This window comes from Maylandia zebra, linkage group LG12, assembly GCF_041146795.1.
Source record: "Maylandia zebra isolate NMK-2024a linkage group LG12, Mzebra_GT3a, whole genome shotgun sequence".
Lineage (NCBI taxonomy): Eukaryota > Metazoa > Chordata > Actinopteri > Cichliformes > Cichlidae > Maylandia > Maylandia zebra.
Window position 1 is genome coordinate 18218425 of NC_135178.1, and position 17523 is coordinate 18235947.

Below are 17523 nucleotides of genomic sequence, written 5' to 3' on the forward strand. Positions count from 1 at the left end.
CCGCTTTCTCCACCTCGTCTGCATTCTGCTCTAGTGAGCAACAGTCATCCAAGTGATTCTGACTTAGCTTGACCTAGGACAATATTCACCAGGTCCAGTTCCACCTCACTGGGCGCATATTGCCGCTTATGCACTTAACAGTAGTGTGCTCTTTCTTTTCCCCTCTTCATCCTTTCCCGTCTTTCTTTTAGTTGTCTCAACAATTTCTTTTTGCATCTCACACTCTTTCCTTCACTCATCCGTTCTGCGTTCTCCTTTTACTGTCTGTTACGCCAACTCTTTGTCAATTTGTGCTCATAAATTCTTTACCCATCTCCCTAGTCATAATTTAATAATCAGAAAGAAAGAAAGCGGACTAAAGTCATTCTTTTTTTTTTTTTTTAGATTTGCACAGTCATGTATGTCATGTCCAATCTCATTAATAAATCTGAAAAAGACTATATCAAGTTCGAAATGTGATACATACGCATCTGTGAGAATCAATAAACCCATGGCAAACGGAGAAAATAAGTACTGTAAGCCTGCATGAGCGGAGTAAGTCTGCAAAGCTTATACTAACATGGGCGCATGCACTGAAGCAAGCATGCACACACACATTAACGGACCACCTTGACCTGATAAAGACGCATCAATACTTCTAGCCCTAGCGGCTTCGGTAAGGACCATGGTGGCAAAGTCATTGTTGTATCACCAGCTAATGGTGCTAATATTTGTGTGGGCCATAAATAATGCTAACAAATAACCACATAAAAAGAATTAATGAAAAGCAAACAGAAGTGGAGCAGAGAGATGCATGGTTATACAGAGTAGGGACAAATTACCCTAGGGGGTGGTGGTGGGATGAGGGGCTTCTGTACAGTCATTACTCTGTACAGCGAGTACGGTCTGGCTAACACCTGTGTTTCCCTCCGATCTGCTTCACCCTAATTAGCCCACACACACCCTGGGGATCCTCTGACACATAAGACCTGGGCTGAGGTGGGAAGGGGGGGGGTTAGAAAGGGGGAAAATGAGGAGGGCATATAAAAGTTGAGGAAGAGAAGAAGAAAAAAGGGGGGAGGTAGAAAGGATGGGTTCTTGTCATTTTCTTTCAAAGTCCTCTTCTGCTGATATCCGATTAAAATGTTTTCATGAATCAGTGTCAGAGAGAAAGTAGAGAGAGACGGAAAGAGAGCATGACAGCAGGGCTGGCAGAAGTTAACTGACATCTGCTGACAGTGGTGAGAACTAGAGGCTGAGAGGTGGAAAAGTCACACTCACCTCCCAGTTTCATTTGCACTCCCGCCACAGTTCAGATGTGTGGATAGAAATGTTTGTTCATTCAGATGTCGCTTTTATTCTTCTTAGAAACACCTGGAACCCCTGCCCCCTGTATTACTTCCTCCTCCCACTCCCAGTGATAACACGATTCCTTAGCGTTGCATCCTGACAGTCCATCTTGTTGAGGTGGAGGTGTTTCGGTGGTAACTTAATGCTGTCACACAATTAATGACTTTGAATGTCTCAAACTTTTAGCTATTCTAGCTCTACATTTTTTCACCCTATAAGTTTGTTTTCTTATACAAAATGTTCAACTGGCCTGTGACATTGTTTTTGCTCTTCTCTTCCTTTCCATTGTTTTCTCACTGAAGGCAATCAATGGGATAAAGTTACCGCTTGCAAATGCATGGATCCAACTTGATGACCAGAGGATGAGGAGGATCCAGAGGGGGCAAAGAAAAAGAACTAACAATGTGCACAAGTTATGTCTAGTGTTGCTTCTCAAAACAGAAATAAACACCTGTATGTAAATAGACAAAGAAAAGCCATCCGATTTAACGGCGTGTTTTTCCTTTCAAGTGAGTGAACATATCGCTTTATTGTGTAATGCCAGAAATGACCACTTTTGATGCTTTGATTGCTGCAGGTTACATGAGAGTAAAATTCTCATATTGTCTCTACTTTAAAAAAAAATGCATCATGAAGAAGTCTACACTTTCATACACCTCCTTTTTCTCACTGTCACACTCACTTTGCCACTCTTCACACTGTTGCCTGCATAGCAACACACAAGGCAAACATGCACACACACACACACACACACACACACACACACACGCAGAACCGCATACTGGACTACGAGTGTTTTCGCTTCTGCAAACACACACACACACACATGCCCCCACACACGCATACACAGGAATTCATTTGAATGGATTAAAGTTGACACTCAAAAATTGTGTTGCTCTACGGCTGATTTTATGCCAGGAATCTCTAGTACAGTGTGGTGTGTGTTTGTGTGTGTGTTCACACTGAGACGGGAGAGTACTGATCCCACACATACATCATATTATTCTATGCCTCAGGACCCCTCCAGCCACACGCGCACACACACACACAGACACACACACACTATTAGCACTTATTAATAAAACCAACTATATATCGATATTTAATGTCACTTCATTACATAGAATTACAAGAAAAGCAATTTTTAACTTGATATTTAGCTCTCTTATATTTTAATTGCAACTTTGATCTATATTAATTAATTGAAATGTCCTCATGCACTGTGTGTGAAGAAGATTTCTCTGTTTGAAGCATACAAGACGTCAAGTCAGATGAATATAATTAAAATGCATCAACTGAACAAAAAAGTTGGGATTCCCTTGATGTGAGGAAAACACCAACATGGAATTTAAACCAAAAAATATTTGACTGAATTGACATAGTCTTGCAGATATCGACAGAAACTTGCTTTACTGTGTTTTTATGCTAAATATCCTCGTACTGAGATGCTAAGAGTGAAAAATTTCTCTTCATTTTAAAATCTCCCTATTTTAATATATTACTCGTAGCTTCCACATTTCTCTTTTTGTGATTTTTTTTATTCTCCTCTCCTCTGCTCTCCTCTCTTCTCCTCTCACAGACACATCTGAGACTCCTCTGGCAGTGACAGAAGTAGGCTGCATACGCCACAGCGCCAGTCCAATCAGTGACGATCTGCATGGTAATGTGTGGCAGGGGCGGGATAATGAAGTTCCCAGCTTGCCGACTAGAAGGCTATCCTCCGGTGTGCTGAGTGATTTATCTCCTCTGTCAAGAGCCAGGACAGCCAGGACTTGTCCTTCCCCATGGTCCCTAAGAACAGGACTTGAGCAGAGCCAGATAAGAGATGGGAGGAGAAGCTTGAAAAACATGAATATAAGCATAGGCATATGATAACAAAGCAAACAAAACCACATATATTAGCTGTGAAGCTTTTAAGCAGTAGTCTGCTTACTAGTACTATCTTAAAATTTATTATTTTTGTTGTTGGACAATAGTAGGACCTTTGACTCTGCTCGTATTTTTTTTCACTCCTTTGTCCGCTACACTGTAGACTTATCCATCACACTCATCCCGCCCAAAGCCACATGACAAAATGCAAAATAACTCTCATTCATGATTTACAACTCTTTTGTAATGCAGCCACAAACAAACCCAACAGTGTTGTCTATTATGCAGAATGCAAGCCGAAAACATAGAAAAAAACAAACAAACAAACAAAGGCCATGTTGTCATTTTTTATTTATTTTTATTAAAATCCAAGTATTTGGAAATGTCTTAGAGGTTTTTTCATAACATGGACTCTTTGATTCTTGAAAGCAGGTATGAATTGATGGACATTTAACATGAGAAATATGTTGTCAGCTTAATAACAATTTACCAAGTAGATTACTTTAGGTAACCACACTAGATTTTCTTCCCTAAGTAGCTTTGCTATAGGTCGCCTTCCCCCACTAAAGTAATTAGCAGTGTGCAAAGCTAAGGTTTTAAAATAGAAACTAACATCTTGGCATGTTAACTGACATTTTTTAGTGATTCATGAAATTAGTTCAGAGGTTTAGTTCCTGCTCATGCCAAAAATATCCATACAACATTGATCAACGTTAATCCTCACTGTACTATTCAATTACGTCCAACCAAACAGTTTACTTGGGCTACATTTTAGTGTTACGTAGTGCTCCTGTTAGTTTTCGAGCCAAACTGAGAGGGTTTTTTCCCCGCTTTTTTCCCATCAGTGTTCAGCAGGCTTTTCTGTGTTTTTGTGATCTGCTGACATAATGCTGGATGATGGATTGGTGAGAAGAATAACCTACAAAAAAGTTTTTGGCAACATCAGCTGTTTCAAACTATGGCTAAAATCATCACTTTCAGCATATTGTGGCATAATGATTGAGTTGATGTAGTCATCCTACAGGCGATGGGCTACACTGTAGGAAGACTGCTGTCATTTCATACTGTTGCTCTTTGTTTTACACTGTGTAGTTTAGACCTAATTACCTGTATTCATCAAAGCACACCACATACTGCAGCCATGATCAGCAACGGCAGATATAACCTGTAACAAAGTCTTTAGACCATCGTCTTTATTCTTTTCCATTTCCACATACTTCTTTCTTTTCTCTAGCACTCAACATTGATCCACGTCTCCGAGGCCCACAAGCTTTGGTCAAAATAGTTCAGTGAAATACATAATGAGTTTATTTAGGTAATTAAGCATTCAACTGGAATGACAAAAAAAGCTCAGTGAATATGCCTAAGGGTTTTTTCGTGTTATCAAGGCAAAATTCTCAATATACTTAATATGTCTAATAGCCTAATTTCCTACATATAGAATTATTTCTACTTGTTTTACTGGTTAATTAAATGAAACAAACATGACAGACAGCTGACCTGTCCCTATATTGGGTACGTGGAAGAAAATAGATGGAGATAAAACAAAACTTTGTAAGTCAGATGGCTGGCAAGTCTTTTTTCAATACAGGAAGGAGCACATACATTAGATTATGATATACCACATTATTGTGTCATTAAATGCTTTATTATTACATTTTTACATTTAAAAATGCAATTAGAGCTATATGGTAAATGGTAAATGGCCTGCATTTGTATAGCGGTTTTCTAGTCAATAGGACCCCAAAGCGCTTTACACTACATTCAGTCATTCACCCATTCACACACACATTCACACACTGGCGATGGCAAGCTACATTGTAGCCACAGCTGCCCTGGGGCGCACTGACAGAGGCGAGGCTGCCGGACACAGGCGCCACCGGGCCCTCTGACCATATATTACTTTAGATCTATGTCACATCTTTATATGAGATCTATATGTAAGGAAGAAGCTAGCCTTTTTACACAAAGTCAGGACACAGCAGACTGGATATGCTACACGTATGTTAAATCTATATACAGGACCAGTGCAGTTACACATGGCTCTGAGGCGGTTCTGTATAAAATAGAACACAGCTGATGTTGCTGACAAAGCTTGTGCCTTGACACTGAGGCAACATGGTCTGAGATTTAACCAATACCCTAAGAGGAAGATTATATCACTGAATAAATATTATTTAGTTGTTGAGGCCCACGGTGGAGTAATCTTTTCTATTCTTTAAAACTGAGCTTCTAAATTAAACTGCATCTACAATAACTATCTTCATCCACATAACTGCTAATGTTAAATGAATAGGAATTAAAGCGCATGTAATGGTTTTTTATTTTGAAGAAAGTAAAATAACCACACTTTTTTTGAAAAAATATTGATATTTCCCCCCACATTACACACTATTGTATGCACTACTTTGGAATTAATCATTCATTGCACTAACAATGTCCCGATGTTTTTTCCTCTCACCTTTCCTCTTCTGGTTAATTAAAACAAATGAACAAAGCCAGGGGTTCTCATAACCTGATTTAGAAAAGATCAACCTCATTTGAAGGGAATTAAAATGTAATGCAGTGGAATTCATTATCTAATTTCCGCTGAGTATACTACGAGGCAAGGTACAGTATCGATGAACGTTAAGTAAAAAACAAATATCATCACTGCTAAAAAGAAAGTCACAGCATTTATAGAGGGCGAAAAGCAGCAATTGACAGAATATCCAGAATAATTAAACATACTTAACAGTTCAAAAAGTGTGAAGAGAGCATCCCCCAAAGCTTTTGAAAGTGATATCAAAGTACCTGGTTTAAGGCAGGAGTTGCCACTTTAATTTATCAGCACTTTAATTAGCCACAAGTTGAGAGACTTAAAGGTTTACTACCTTTAAATTGCATTCAAGAGAAAGACTAGAGATGTGGAGTAAACTTACATAAATTTTGTTGCAATAGAAGAAAATATTGTTCTTGTGTTGTACATTTGTTATTTATAGTTTGCTGGTGAATGTGTCTGCTGTCACTACAAGTTTCTTCACACTTCAGTCGAACTCCTCAACATCACACATGTTGGCCAAAGTGATTATTAAGAAAAAACATATCTATTAACATGATAAACCACAGAGTAATTTTCTCATTTACTTACTACTGCTACCAGTGTTTTTATACATTTCTACACGTAGACAAAATGAGATTTGTAATTTTTCCTCAGAGCAGTGAAAACAGAGCCAACGAAAACTCGTCTAGCAGGATGGGCTCCCATTTATCCTGAATATTCTCAAACATTCAGATAAAGGTTTTTTTTATTTTGAGCTTTTTAAGTTTAAGCCTTTGTTATAATTTCCTTTCATGAAAAGAAAATTATTTATTCCAGCGGCTCCGGTAAAACAGATTCACGCTAGCTTTCAAAGGGAATATCCAATTGCAGCCCAAAGATGGCAATAATTTATTGGATAAATCTTTGCAAACAGGCAGTGGAAGATTCTTTACAAGATGTTTGCTTCGCTGTTTGAGGTGTTAAGAGATAGATTTCTTTCACGCTGTTGGGTTTTAATCTGTTTTTAGATTTCACTGGGCAAGCACTGTCTGCCTTGCTTTTCCTAAAAGAACACATCTTGTGTAAGTATTAGAGATGGACCGATCCGATATTACGTATCGGTATCGGTCCGATACTGACTTAAATTACTGGATCGGATATCGGAGAAAAATAAAAAATGTAATCCGATCCATTAAATATCATGAAAGCACCTCACAAAACTTGCAACACGCCGTAACTCACCTCAGAACGTTAGCACGTCGGAGCAGTATGCATCACGTGATAGAGCGGCTGTGGCATGCCGACCTGTCAGTGGTCTGGATAGCATTTGGAGCTTCGCTAGCAACCCGGCATTTCATCTCCGACAAAGTTATCCCCGAGAGAAGTAAAGCAAGTGTGTAAGTCCATCTCTGAATGTTTGTAAAGCATTCCTGCGTTAAGCTTAACAAGCGACTGCCTCTTCTTGCTGCTACTTCAATCATGAAACTGCTTAACGATCAGCTGATCGGCTTTTCTGTCGCGAGTCCGTGTCTCTAGTTTGCTTTTGGCCCACTTTGCACCAGAAAGAGGAAACCAGCGGATAAACAACAGCAGCACGTTTAAGCTTGATCAGCTGTTGTTAGAATTTATTTAAGGATCTTTTTCTACGTAGCTGACGCTGGTAACTGTGCAGGGGCGGATCTAGCAAAGTTTAGCCAGGGGGGCCGATAGGGCATTAACAGGGAAAAGGGGGCACAAAGACATACTTTTCTTTCTTATTCTCATTTAAAATGTCTAGCTTTTAATAAATAATTATCTTACACCCAAAGTTTTAATTTGATGTAAAATGAATAGAAGTCAATTACTGTATATAGTAACTATTAAGTCTAATATATATACCCTAGTAAGCTATAGTACTTTTTCCTTTGGGAAGGTACCATCTGTGCAGTCTGCAATTTTGTTGAAGAAAGATGTTGAATCTATTTAATATTTCTTGAAAAATAATTGATTTCTGTGCATTTTTTTTCACACTGCATCAAATTAAGGTTGATTACGTCGATTAAGCATCATGAGGTGGAGCGTGAGGGGTGGTTCCCTATTTTTTATTTATTTATTTTTGTTGTTGCTGGGAGTTGGAACCCTATTAGTTAGGTTGCTTAATATTTATGCTAAGTACTCTTTAAAATACCAGAATAGGGAGGATGGTGTAGGTTTAAGTTTATTAGATTGATCAGTATTGCTGTACTATGAAATTTTTTTTTTGCATACAGGTATAACAGAATAGCTTTAGTGTAGTTGTTGTTTTAAACTTGAGTATGAACTTATACAAAATGCAGCAAGATATTTAAAAAACAGTTTTGTTGATTAAAAAACACTATATCGGATTCATATCGGTATCGGCAGTTATCCAAATTTATGATATCGGTATCGGTATCGGACATAAAAAAGTGGTATCGTGCCATCTCTAGTAAGTATAAGCTCTTGAGATAGTATTAGTAATTTTTGGTTTTATGATAAATAGCCTTGTGAAACTGGAAGCGGATAGCCTAATGCCTGGTAAAAGCAAGTCTGGTTGAAACCTGCTAATTTTAAAGATCAGGCTAACAGAAACTGGACATATCAAAATAGTATTGTTTAGCTTTAGTTCATCATGATGAAGAGATCATTTTAGTAAAAGATAAAACATACTCATTAAGAAAGAAAGGTATCTAAAAATTAGTGCATCATTTCCAGTATTTATTAGTTTAGCTCAGCTGTTACCGGGTTCTTACCTTTATGTAAATCCTAAATCCTTCTCCAACAGCAAGGCTATTACTTATTCATGCACTCCCCGTTTCTCACATATAAAGTAAGTAAAATCCACGAATCAACTGTTGCCAGTTGTTAGCTCTAAGTGAGTATAATGATGCAGATAAGAGGCTCATTAGGGGTTTTTCTAGCATGAGCTGGCTAAAGATACAGTCCTAGATAAAGACAATGAAGACAACTCACGTGAGTCAGGTCTTTTTTGGGTTTTCTAGAACTTCATAGTCTACTTCTATTGGACTCAGTGTACCACTGAAGTAAATGTAATACTATTAAAAAAGACTCATACTGCTAATTTGTTAGGATTTGTTATATCTGACACTGTATCATCAGCAAAAAGCCAGAAAAGCTGTACCTTTTTCTTTGTTCATGTTTTTTTTTTTATCAGTCATCTGTGATAGGGTTGGGTACAAAGGCACAACTAGAATGGAAAATGTTTTCCTTTTTCTGAGTCAAAAGGATCTAGTGTTACACTCTTGTTCGCTGTAGCTCATTATTAGGAAGCGTTAACAAGTCTGTGTTCAGGCAGCGGGGGGAGTAAGTACACAGTAATTGACTCCTGGCCTCTCTCGTCGCATTAGCGACCCAATAAAATGGCTCTGCTTTCACAGGCGTGCAAGATGACTGAGGGAACATGGTTGTCTCATTTGTCATCAGAACTGCCTCAAATAAGGCCTCAGCATATGAACCATGAACTTGATCTTCCATTTTATAATAGACTCATTGGGTGTGCATCTCTCTTTATCCGTATCTTTATTTTTTCCCTATCATCAGACTCTGTGAATGAAGCCTCATTTGCATGACAGTGTTTCACAGCATAAAACACCAGTTTAACATTCAATTGCACACATAGACTGTATTTATGCACACACAAACTGTGACTTGAATGTCAAAGGCATGTCACTGCAGAGCACAACCACAGTCTGGTAGCAGCTGAGGCTGCCGTGTGTCTGAGCAGACTCCTTAGAAGCAGGCAAGGGTGAGGGTGACAGCGTCAGCTTGGCTTTCCTAATGAATGTCTCACTTCCTGCGGCACACTTCCTTCACTCACCCCTTGCAGGCACCTAGCACCCCACCGCCTACGGGCCCAACATCTCACCGGTCGACAGCTAGTGCCATCGTTGGTATGACCTCATGGCCTCCCAACCTCGCCAGCGGAGCCAGTGTCACTTTGGTTTTGGCAAAGACTAGGGTTCTGGGGGTGGTGTCAGGCCATTGTGAAGGATAAATAAATTAATAGAAGTTAATGAGAGAAAGAGTAGCGGCACAATGAAAATTTGTGTTTTTACAGTGTCTTTAGAGTTTCAACACAGTAAGACATTAAAGAACACAGACTGGCATTATTAGTAAACCATAATTATTCTAATATTTCTATGTGTAAAATCTATCATTAAAATTATACTGCCATAGTCAAAAGACATGGAGGGAGAGTGAACAATAACTTTAAATTGCCAATATGTTTGTCTGGGCCTTTCTATATACAGTAGAACATTTCATTATGGATTACTAACATGTCCAAGATATTCCCCACTATGCACCCAGTACAGCCCTAGAAAGATGCAGAAAATAGATGGATGAAAGTATTTTATTTTTAATGTATATTATCTAAGTTTATTAAGGACATGTAACACATGTGCATATCAATAGCGCAGTATCAAACAGTGGACTAAAATCTGAGTATTGAGATAGATAACTATTTACTGAGGTATAATCATTAGCACATATATTTTTATCACACAAGACGAAACCAAACATCCTATTTGTTCTTCTTTTTTAAAGTTTCAAGACAATGTGGAGACGTCAGACTTTAATCTTTGCTACTTTGCATAATAATGTGAAAGGACACTACCCGGGTAGTTTAAAAGATCACACATACACACTCTCACACACAAACAGATATGAGACTTGGTTGAATGCGCCCCACACAAATTGCATGTGGTGTTGCAAACATTGCAAAATCACAGCAGCACAGCATTTGTTTTATTTGGTCACTGACATGTCATGTAATTGATCAGACCTGCTCTTTTTTTGTCTGCGTGTTCTTCATTGTGCTATATACCTCTCTAACTTTCCCTTTTCTGATTGCTGGTTTTCAGTGTTGTTATTCAATGTGTATTTCTCCCATCTCCCCTACTTGAGCAAGGTGACAATTACAGGGTTTCCAAGCTGAGAGGAGACACTCATCAACAGCTATAATCTGTGGGGACCCCTGTCACACACTCTCTCTCACTCTCACACACACACACGCACGCATGACCAACCTGCTTGTATAGCATCCGCATTCAAAGCCTGATATAGCACACACGCTTAAACACGCACACATACACACACACACACATTTTACCACCCCCTCATGTCCCATGCTGTTCCTCACTCACAAGTGGAGCAAGCAAATCCAGAGGCATGACAGACAGACAGACAGACATATCATTATCCAAGCCTTTCCATCAGTTTGGGTGTCTGATGATAGCAGGGATGAGGACCACAGTCCCATGATACTCTTAATGCAACTCTGTGCATACTAACAAATACCCAGACACTCACGCCGTCTGTAAAGCCCATACAGTATGTGCCTTTCACCTCAGCCAAAGTTAGGATGTTTTAATGGAAGAAACAGCGGAAAGAGTGGAAGCAGTAAGTTATTTAAGAAACATATAGTCATCTCAGCTTGTACAGCAACCTCGCTGAAGTACAAATCAGAGTCTGTCACCATGAGGAAAACTACTAGTGTTACTTTGTTCCAGCCTCTCTGAACTAACTCTTCAAATCTTTAGAAATGCAAAACTCCTTCCCATTCCCTGTCTCCCCTTTCCTCTGTCCTCTCCTCTTTTCCTGGTGTGGACCCTGTCTGGACCTAAACAGGAAGGGTGTGGTGCTGAGGTGGCACACCAGGGTCGCGACCTGGCCTCCCTCCCATCATTAGAGCCTCCAGCTGGGCCAGGACTTCCGTTGATGTGGTCCACCGAGGAGGGGAGGCAGGGGAGGGACATCCCTTTAATTGTACCCTAGGTCATAGCAAAAGGAATGTCTGAGGTCTGAGGCCTTGTTACACACTCACACAGACACACACATCTACAGACACTCAAATACACACTCTCTCTCTTGCTCTTTCTCCTCTGTCTCTCGTTGTTCTGTTCTATGTTCTCCACCTCCCATACACCCCTGCGGAGAAGGCCACTAATTGGCACATTGGCTGCCAGTGTGGGTGTGGAGGGAATGTCAGCACGCCACGCCATAGCATGGAACCCACAGATATCTCAAAAGCAATATAGGAACCCTGGGGAGAAACAGAGAAGATAAAAAGCACCTTACATCACAGCTTCCTTTGACCACTACATAATAACAAGCAGGTAAAAAATGATGATGCATTAATTCAGCGTACTTGATACTCAAGTTGCAGCCACGTCTGTAGGAATAGGAACGATACATTATGACAATAATTACAATTGCTTCACATATTATTACTAATATTTAAAATGAAATAAACGACACATCCACAGCTAAGTTCTCATTCTGTGGTAACATTAGAATAAGTAAATATGACCCAGATTATTAAAAAAAGACTTTGCTTTTATTGCCAGGTAGAAAACGAAAAAATCTTGGGTGCAGATATGAAAATCTGCAGAATTTATCTGTTAGTCTTACCGTTCCACAGCCTATATACCTAAAGTGAAATATAAAATAATGAAGAGTATAACATTGGCAGGTGCTAAGGTGTTTTCCACTGCAGATAGCATTTTTTTCATCCTCTATATCATACATGATTATGTATTTTTGTATGACTAACTCAGATTGTGAGTTGTGAACAAACAAAAAACGCAAGCTGAAGATCAGTTGAAGATGTAAAACAATGACAGTTCTTCAATTTGAGACCAATAGAAGGAGACTAGGTAGCAGAGCCAGCATAAAGACAAAAATAGAGTGGTGTTGAGGGCTGGTTAGAGTGGGTGGGAGGATAGGAGTGGGTCACTATTGGTGCATTTGAACTTGTGGCAAGCCGAGGTGCAGGGGGCCCAAAAGGAGGGAGGGCAGGTCAAGGACTGATAGCCCACAGGGTTGGTGGAGCCTCAGCCCGTGGAGCATGCAGCCAACTTTCCAGTCAACAGATGAGTCAGTCAGCAGAGATGCGCCTAAAATAAATGGCTTCCCTGTTCCAGGCGGAACCACACCCTCTCGTGGTTTCTTGGAGGGCAGCGTGGGCAGGCTGCGCGACCGCCCCTCTGGGGTTTCTGGGGCTTCTGGGGCTGTGGATGAATTTGAAAGGGGGAGGTAACAGAGGTAGAAAAGGGGATCGAGGGAGTGGGTGGTGAGTAGGGCCTGTGAGGACCATGGGGGCGTGTTTGAGGTCCCAACTTGGCAACATTAGGGTGAGGAGCTGGCAACCCCTCAGTCTTTTCATTGTTTATTGTTTACCCACACCGCGGACAGTAAACAATGGCACACCCACTCCTTGGGCAATCTGCGTTGGATGCTGGAGGTGAAGCTCCCAACCTTTCCTATTCCAACACACCACTGGGCCTTTATGGACAGACATAAAATCTCATTTGCTGTCTTTTCCTCTGTCGTATTTTGCATAAAATTCTCCATTATGTGTGTGTGTGTATATATATATATATATATATATATATATATAATTTTTTATTTTTTTAACACATATAATGTAAAAAAAAAATCTTCTATTTCTCTCAGTCTCTTTCTTTCTGTGTGCTGTGTGTGTGCCTCTCTCCCTACTCCTCTCTGTTTTGTGCAGGTCCCTGAGTGATGGTCAGATGCTGACTCTCTAAAACAGTTCAAAGAAAAGGCTAAACCTTAAGTTGGTCCCTGACAGTACACCAAGGTGTTTTGGCCAGTTCAAGGTTAGATGCCCTCTCGACTCTTGCCGTCCATTTGTTTTCGTACGGTTTCTTTTAGAGTCTCACTCTCTGTCTTTCTATGTGTATGTGGGCATGTCCTCACCGTGATGGGTCTCGTTAGCTGTCAAGTGTCATCTTTATTAGCGCTCTCGGTGAGTCAGAGGAATGACAAGAGAGAGCTAGGAGTCGGTCTTTCATTACCCCTGGCGACGGAAGTGTCATTCTCTCCATCTATTATTCATATTCTCTTTAATTTAACCAGGTAGAAGTAGCCTCACAGCCCAGAATTCACAGATATAGTGAGTCACACTAGCAAGACAAACACGGACATGGACATCTTTTTTTTTAAAGCCATTCTCACTGAGACAATCTGCTTACTGACTGCCAGAACACATAGCAATTTTATGTTAGACTCGAGGCTTAAAAAACTGTAAAGATATAAGTGCCATCTGTTACAAAAATGTTGAATATAGTCAGTCAAAAAGTAATCAAAATACTTCTGTATGACAGTACACTCAGTGAAAACTTTGAAATCATGAAAGGCTAGGTGTGATTGTTTATATTATTACAAAGGGTTAAGGTTTTTCTATGCTTCATGCTTGAAAGGAGAAAATGCTAATCATTGCGCAATTAATTATGAATATGATAACATATAATAACATTGTTATTTTTTTCTTTTGTTTGTTTGTTTGTTTGTTTTTTTCCAGACATTTCTTAAATTTGCTTTGGGAAAATATATCTTTAGGGAGTACCTACCTTGCCTACATTAGATAAAAAAGATCAAACTGCAAGCATACACTCTTTAATGCAAACACACACACATACACACACACGCAAGCAAGCAATCATAAACAGACGCTCAAAATCCACTCAAAACCACACAGAACACACACTGACTAAAGCCTTTAGGAGCTCCAACTTCTCAAAGTTGGAATGATAAGAAGAACAAGGAGAGCAGAAAAGAGTGAGACAAAGAAAAAAAAGAAAAGGAGATAGCGGGAGAGAGGGCGAGATAGAGAAAAACATTACATTTGCTAGCCTAGAATTAGAGCGTGAATGTATTGTCACTCAACTGAATGTTGCAAACTCCAGGTTCCCTCAAAAACAGGGACGTTTCCCTCACTGCCTTTTCCCCCTGAGGACTGGGTGCGTTTGGGGAGATAATTGACGAGTCCCTTGGCATGCAGTCAGTGAACGAGCGCCACACTCAGCGACTCACAGCCACACAAAGCTCCCTCAGTGCGCGTATGTCAGTGTGTATGGCGAAACAACAAACTGGAAGGGGAGTGTGCGTATGTTTGTGAGTGCATGTATGGAAGTGTGGAAGTGTCCGCGTGTGCCCGTGTGTGGTGTGTGTTTATCAGAGAAGGAGGAGGAGAATGGGATGATTATTCCTTTCTTTGTGTCGCGTAATCCATTTCTGCTAAGCTTGAGAGAGCACCCAGGAGTAATGAGAGATGAACCTGAAACAGCCTGACTCTATGAATACCCTTCCGAGGGAAGGCCTGTGCGTTTTCTTTTTCTTTTCATCCCTCTCTTTCTCCGTGCCTCTGTCTTTCCTTTCCTCCGCCTGTGGAATACTTCTGTTTGACTAGCAACTGTTGTGTCTGAGCTGCTTTCTCAAACTATAAGACAGCTATGTCAGATCCGGTGTGATAGATTGAATGCCAGCTTTTTTTCCCCCCCTCCTTCCTTTCCATCTTTTTGTCACCAAAAAGCTAAATGCTTGCCAGACTAGATAAATTGTAGGTATCAGAGTCATGTTCAAGAGGAAAGTTTTAATTGTTTACAGGGAAAGTTCTGTTGAGGTGCCAAAGTAAAGTTGGAATAAGAAGTCTTCTATTTAAAAAGCTTGGCTGAAGTTTCGTATGACAGACCACAACATGTGATACTGACTGAGTATATGCAACATTTCCTATGTTCTCTTGTTTTAAATTTTGGTCATTGATTAGTCATTAGCATTGCAGTGGATGTTTTAAGATACACTGACAATTAGTCAAGAACAAAATGCAAAATATACATAAATACAAAAAGTGAAATTTACATCTCAATAATCGATTTACTGTTTCATCTCTGTCAACTATGAGAAGGGAAGAGTTGCATTTTCATTCGAACCTTCTGCATTATCAATAAATGTAAAAAAGGGGGAAAAAATGCTAATTTATCCTTAATTGCCCTTTCATTTCAACAAAACACTGTATTTTTACTTTAGTCTACATGAATAAATCCAGCTGATGAATTATGTTGAAACAATAAACATAAACTTAAAAAAAGATCCAAAATTTCAGCTTCAGTTTTCACGTAACACTAAATAGAAAAATGCATAAACACGTATCCGTGTTGTTTCAAACTACAGAACACTTTGAAAAGCTGAGCTTCCTCTAACAGCTGCCAAACTGACGCTATAAATACTCACAACTGGCCAGCCTGCTTGTATGTCTGTTTACATGGTCAACATTTCAGCACAGCTTCTATTTATTCAGTTAGTTTGTTTATTAATTTTGAAGTCGTTGTGCAAAATGAAACTGTCTGATGTCGCTTAGCACTTATTTCAATATATGGACATTTAAAGGTGTTTTTTTTTCCCCCTCTCAATTACAGCTCCAGTCTTCTGTCGTCTCAGGCGAAGCGGATTTTCTCCAGAAATGTGATACATTGAAAAACAAAGAGCAACTTATTTTCATGTGCGGTTAAATAAAATTTGTCTGTTTAAAAATCACAGTTCGTACTCGTAAGAGCAAAAGAGAGAATCCAGCCAGACGTGACAAGAAACAATGACACAGGGCCAAGTTTCCTAATATTCTGACTGGAACCGTATACACTTCTGCTAACAGATTGAGGAAGCTGTCATATCCACATTTGCCCGGGGACAAATTAATTCATAGGAAAATAAGAAGAACAGGCCGACACATAAGAGGATGTCTCAGCGTCAGACATACATATTAGAAAGACTATGAGAATCACTGTGTGAATCACTCAACCATCATCTCTTTAAGTGACAACAATAAGACAAATACGAGCACTTTTATAACCTTCAGTTTCACATAAAGCCTGTAGATAAGGCTGAATAAACAGAGAGAATATGTGCAAGTGTTTGTGTGATGTTGACTGCTTCGGAGTTTCTGAGTGTGCATGTGTGTGCGCACCGACATATGCGTGTGTATGTGAAAGAGAAAGTGCATGCCAGCAGAAGATTCAGCTGCGAGTGCAGTAGGCTCTTGCACTCAGTCAGTTTGTCCCTGCTGTGCACGCTCCCACCCAACGCCTCCATTCCCGACCCCCTGCAGAGGCCTCTGATTGCCGTGGAAACCGCACTTAAGGAGAAAATTAGGATTGCCTCCTCCCTAATTTAAAAGTACGGCTTAATTGGTTTCATTTATTACAGATGGAAATGCAAAATAAATGTTGTGGTATCTGATTTCATAGGTGTTCTTTTTTTATTTGCTTAGAGAGATGAGATGAAAATAAACAAATCAAACGACAGCTTAAATGAAGGAGCGCAGCGGCTGCCGAACAAGCACAGCAGAAGACAAAAAGAAACAGCAATCCAAACGTAGACAAAATACATGCAAGCATATAAACATACGGTGGACACACACAAACATATAAAACCATGCAGCGCTTCATAGAAACACCCTTTAAGGTACACTCAAGCAGGCTGAGTGTAGAGGTGGAAAATTACTGCTCTGATCCGACCTCCTCATGCACAATCAAGACTGGATTTGGTGCAGGTATATTTATCTCTTGTGGCATTTAAACAGACATGCAGCCAGAATTGAATAACACAAAAATCATTTTCTTACACTCTGCTGCTTGAACAGCAAAATGTTCAACATGTCTTCACATACATATCTTTTGCATGAACGTGCTGTTTAAAATGAGTACAATGTTTAAAATGAGTACAATTCGACATCAACATCTCTGAGGGGGTCGTAAACACCGCTCTTCCTCTCTGGTTATCTTCATTCCTCTCAAACATTTCCTCAACCAGGGATCTGCACGATCACACCAGAAGGTGACACCAGCCGGTGGTCATTTCTCTCTCACTGACCGGTTCTGTGTTGGAACCACAACCACGCCATCGCCACGCGACGTCCCGGGCCCAGGTGAGCTTACCACTATCCACGGCACAACGCAAATATTACTCCAGTCTTTCTTCTGTACATA

The 17523-nt window shown here is 39.9% G+C and overlaps 1 long non-coding RNA gene across 1 annotated transcript; it reads left to right on the forward strand.

Annotated features, from left to right (window-relative positions):
* Positions 1-13291: 13291 nt before the first annotated feature.
* On the forward strand, positions 13292-16072 carry LOC101471526 (uncharacterized). The gene is made up of 2 exons (XR_191027.1): positions 13292-13359; positions 15958-16072. It is a non-coding gene; the product is annotated as an uncharacterized LOC101471526 (long non-coding RNA).
* The last annotated feature ends 1451 nt before the right edge of the window (positions 16073-17523 follow it).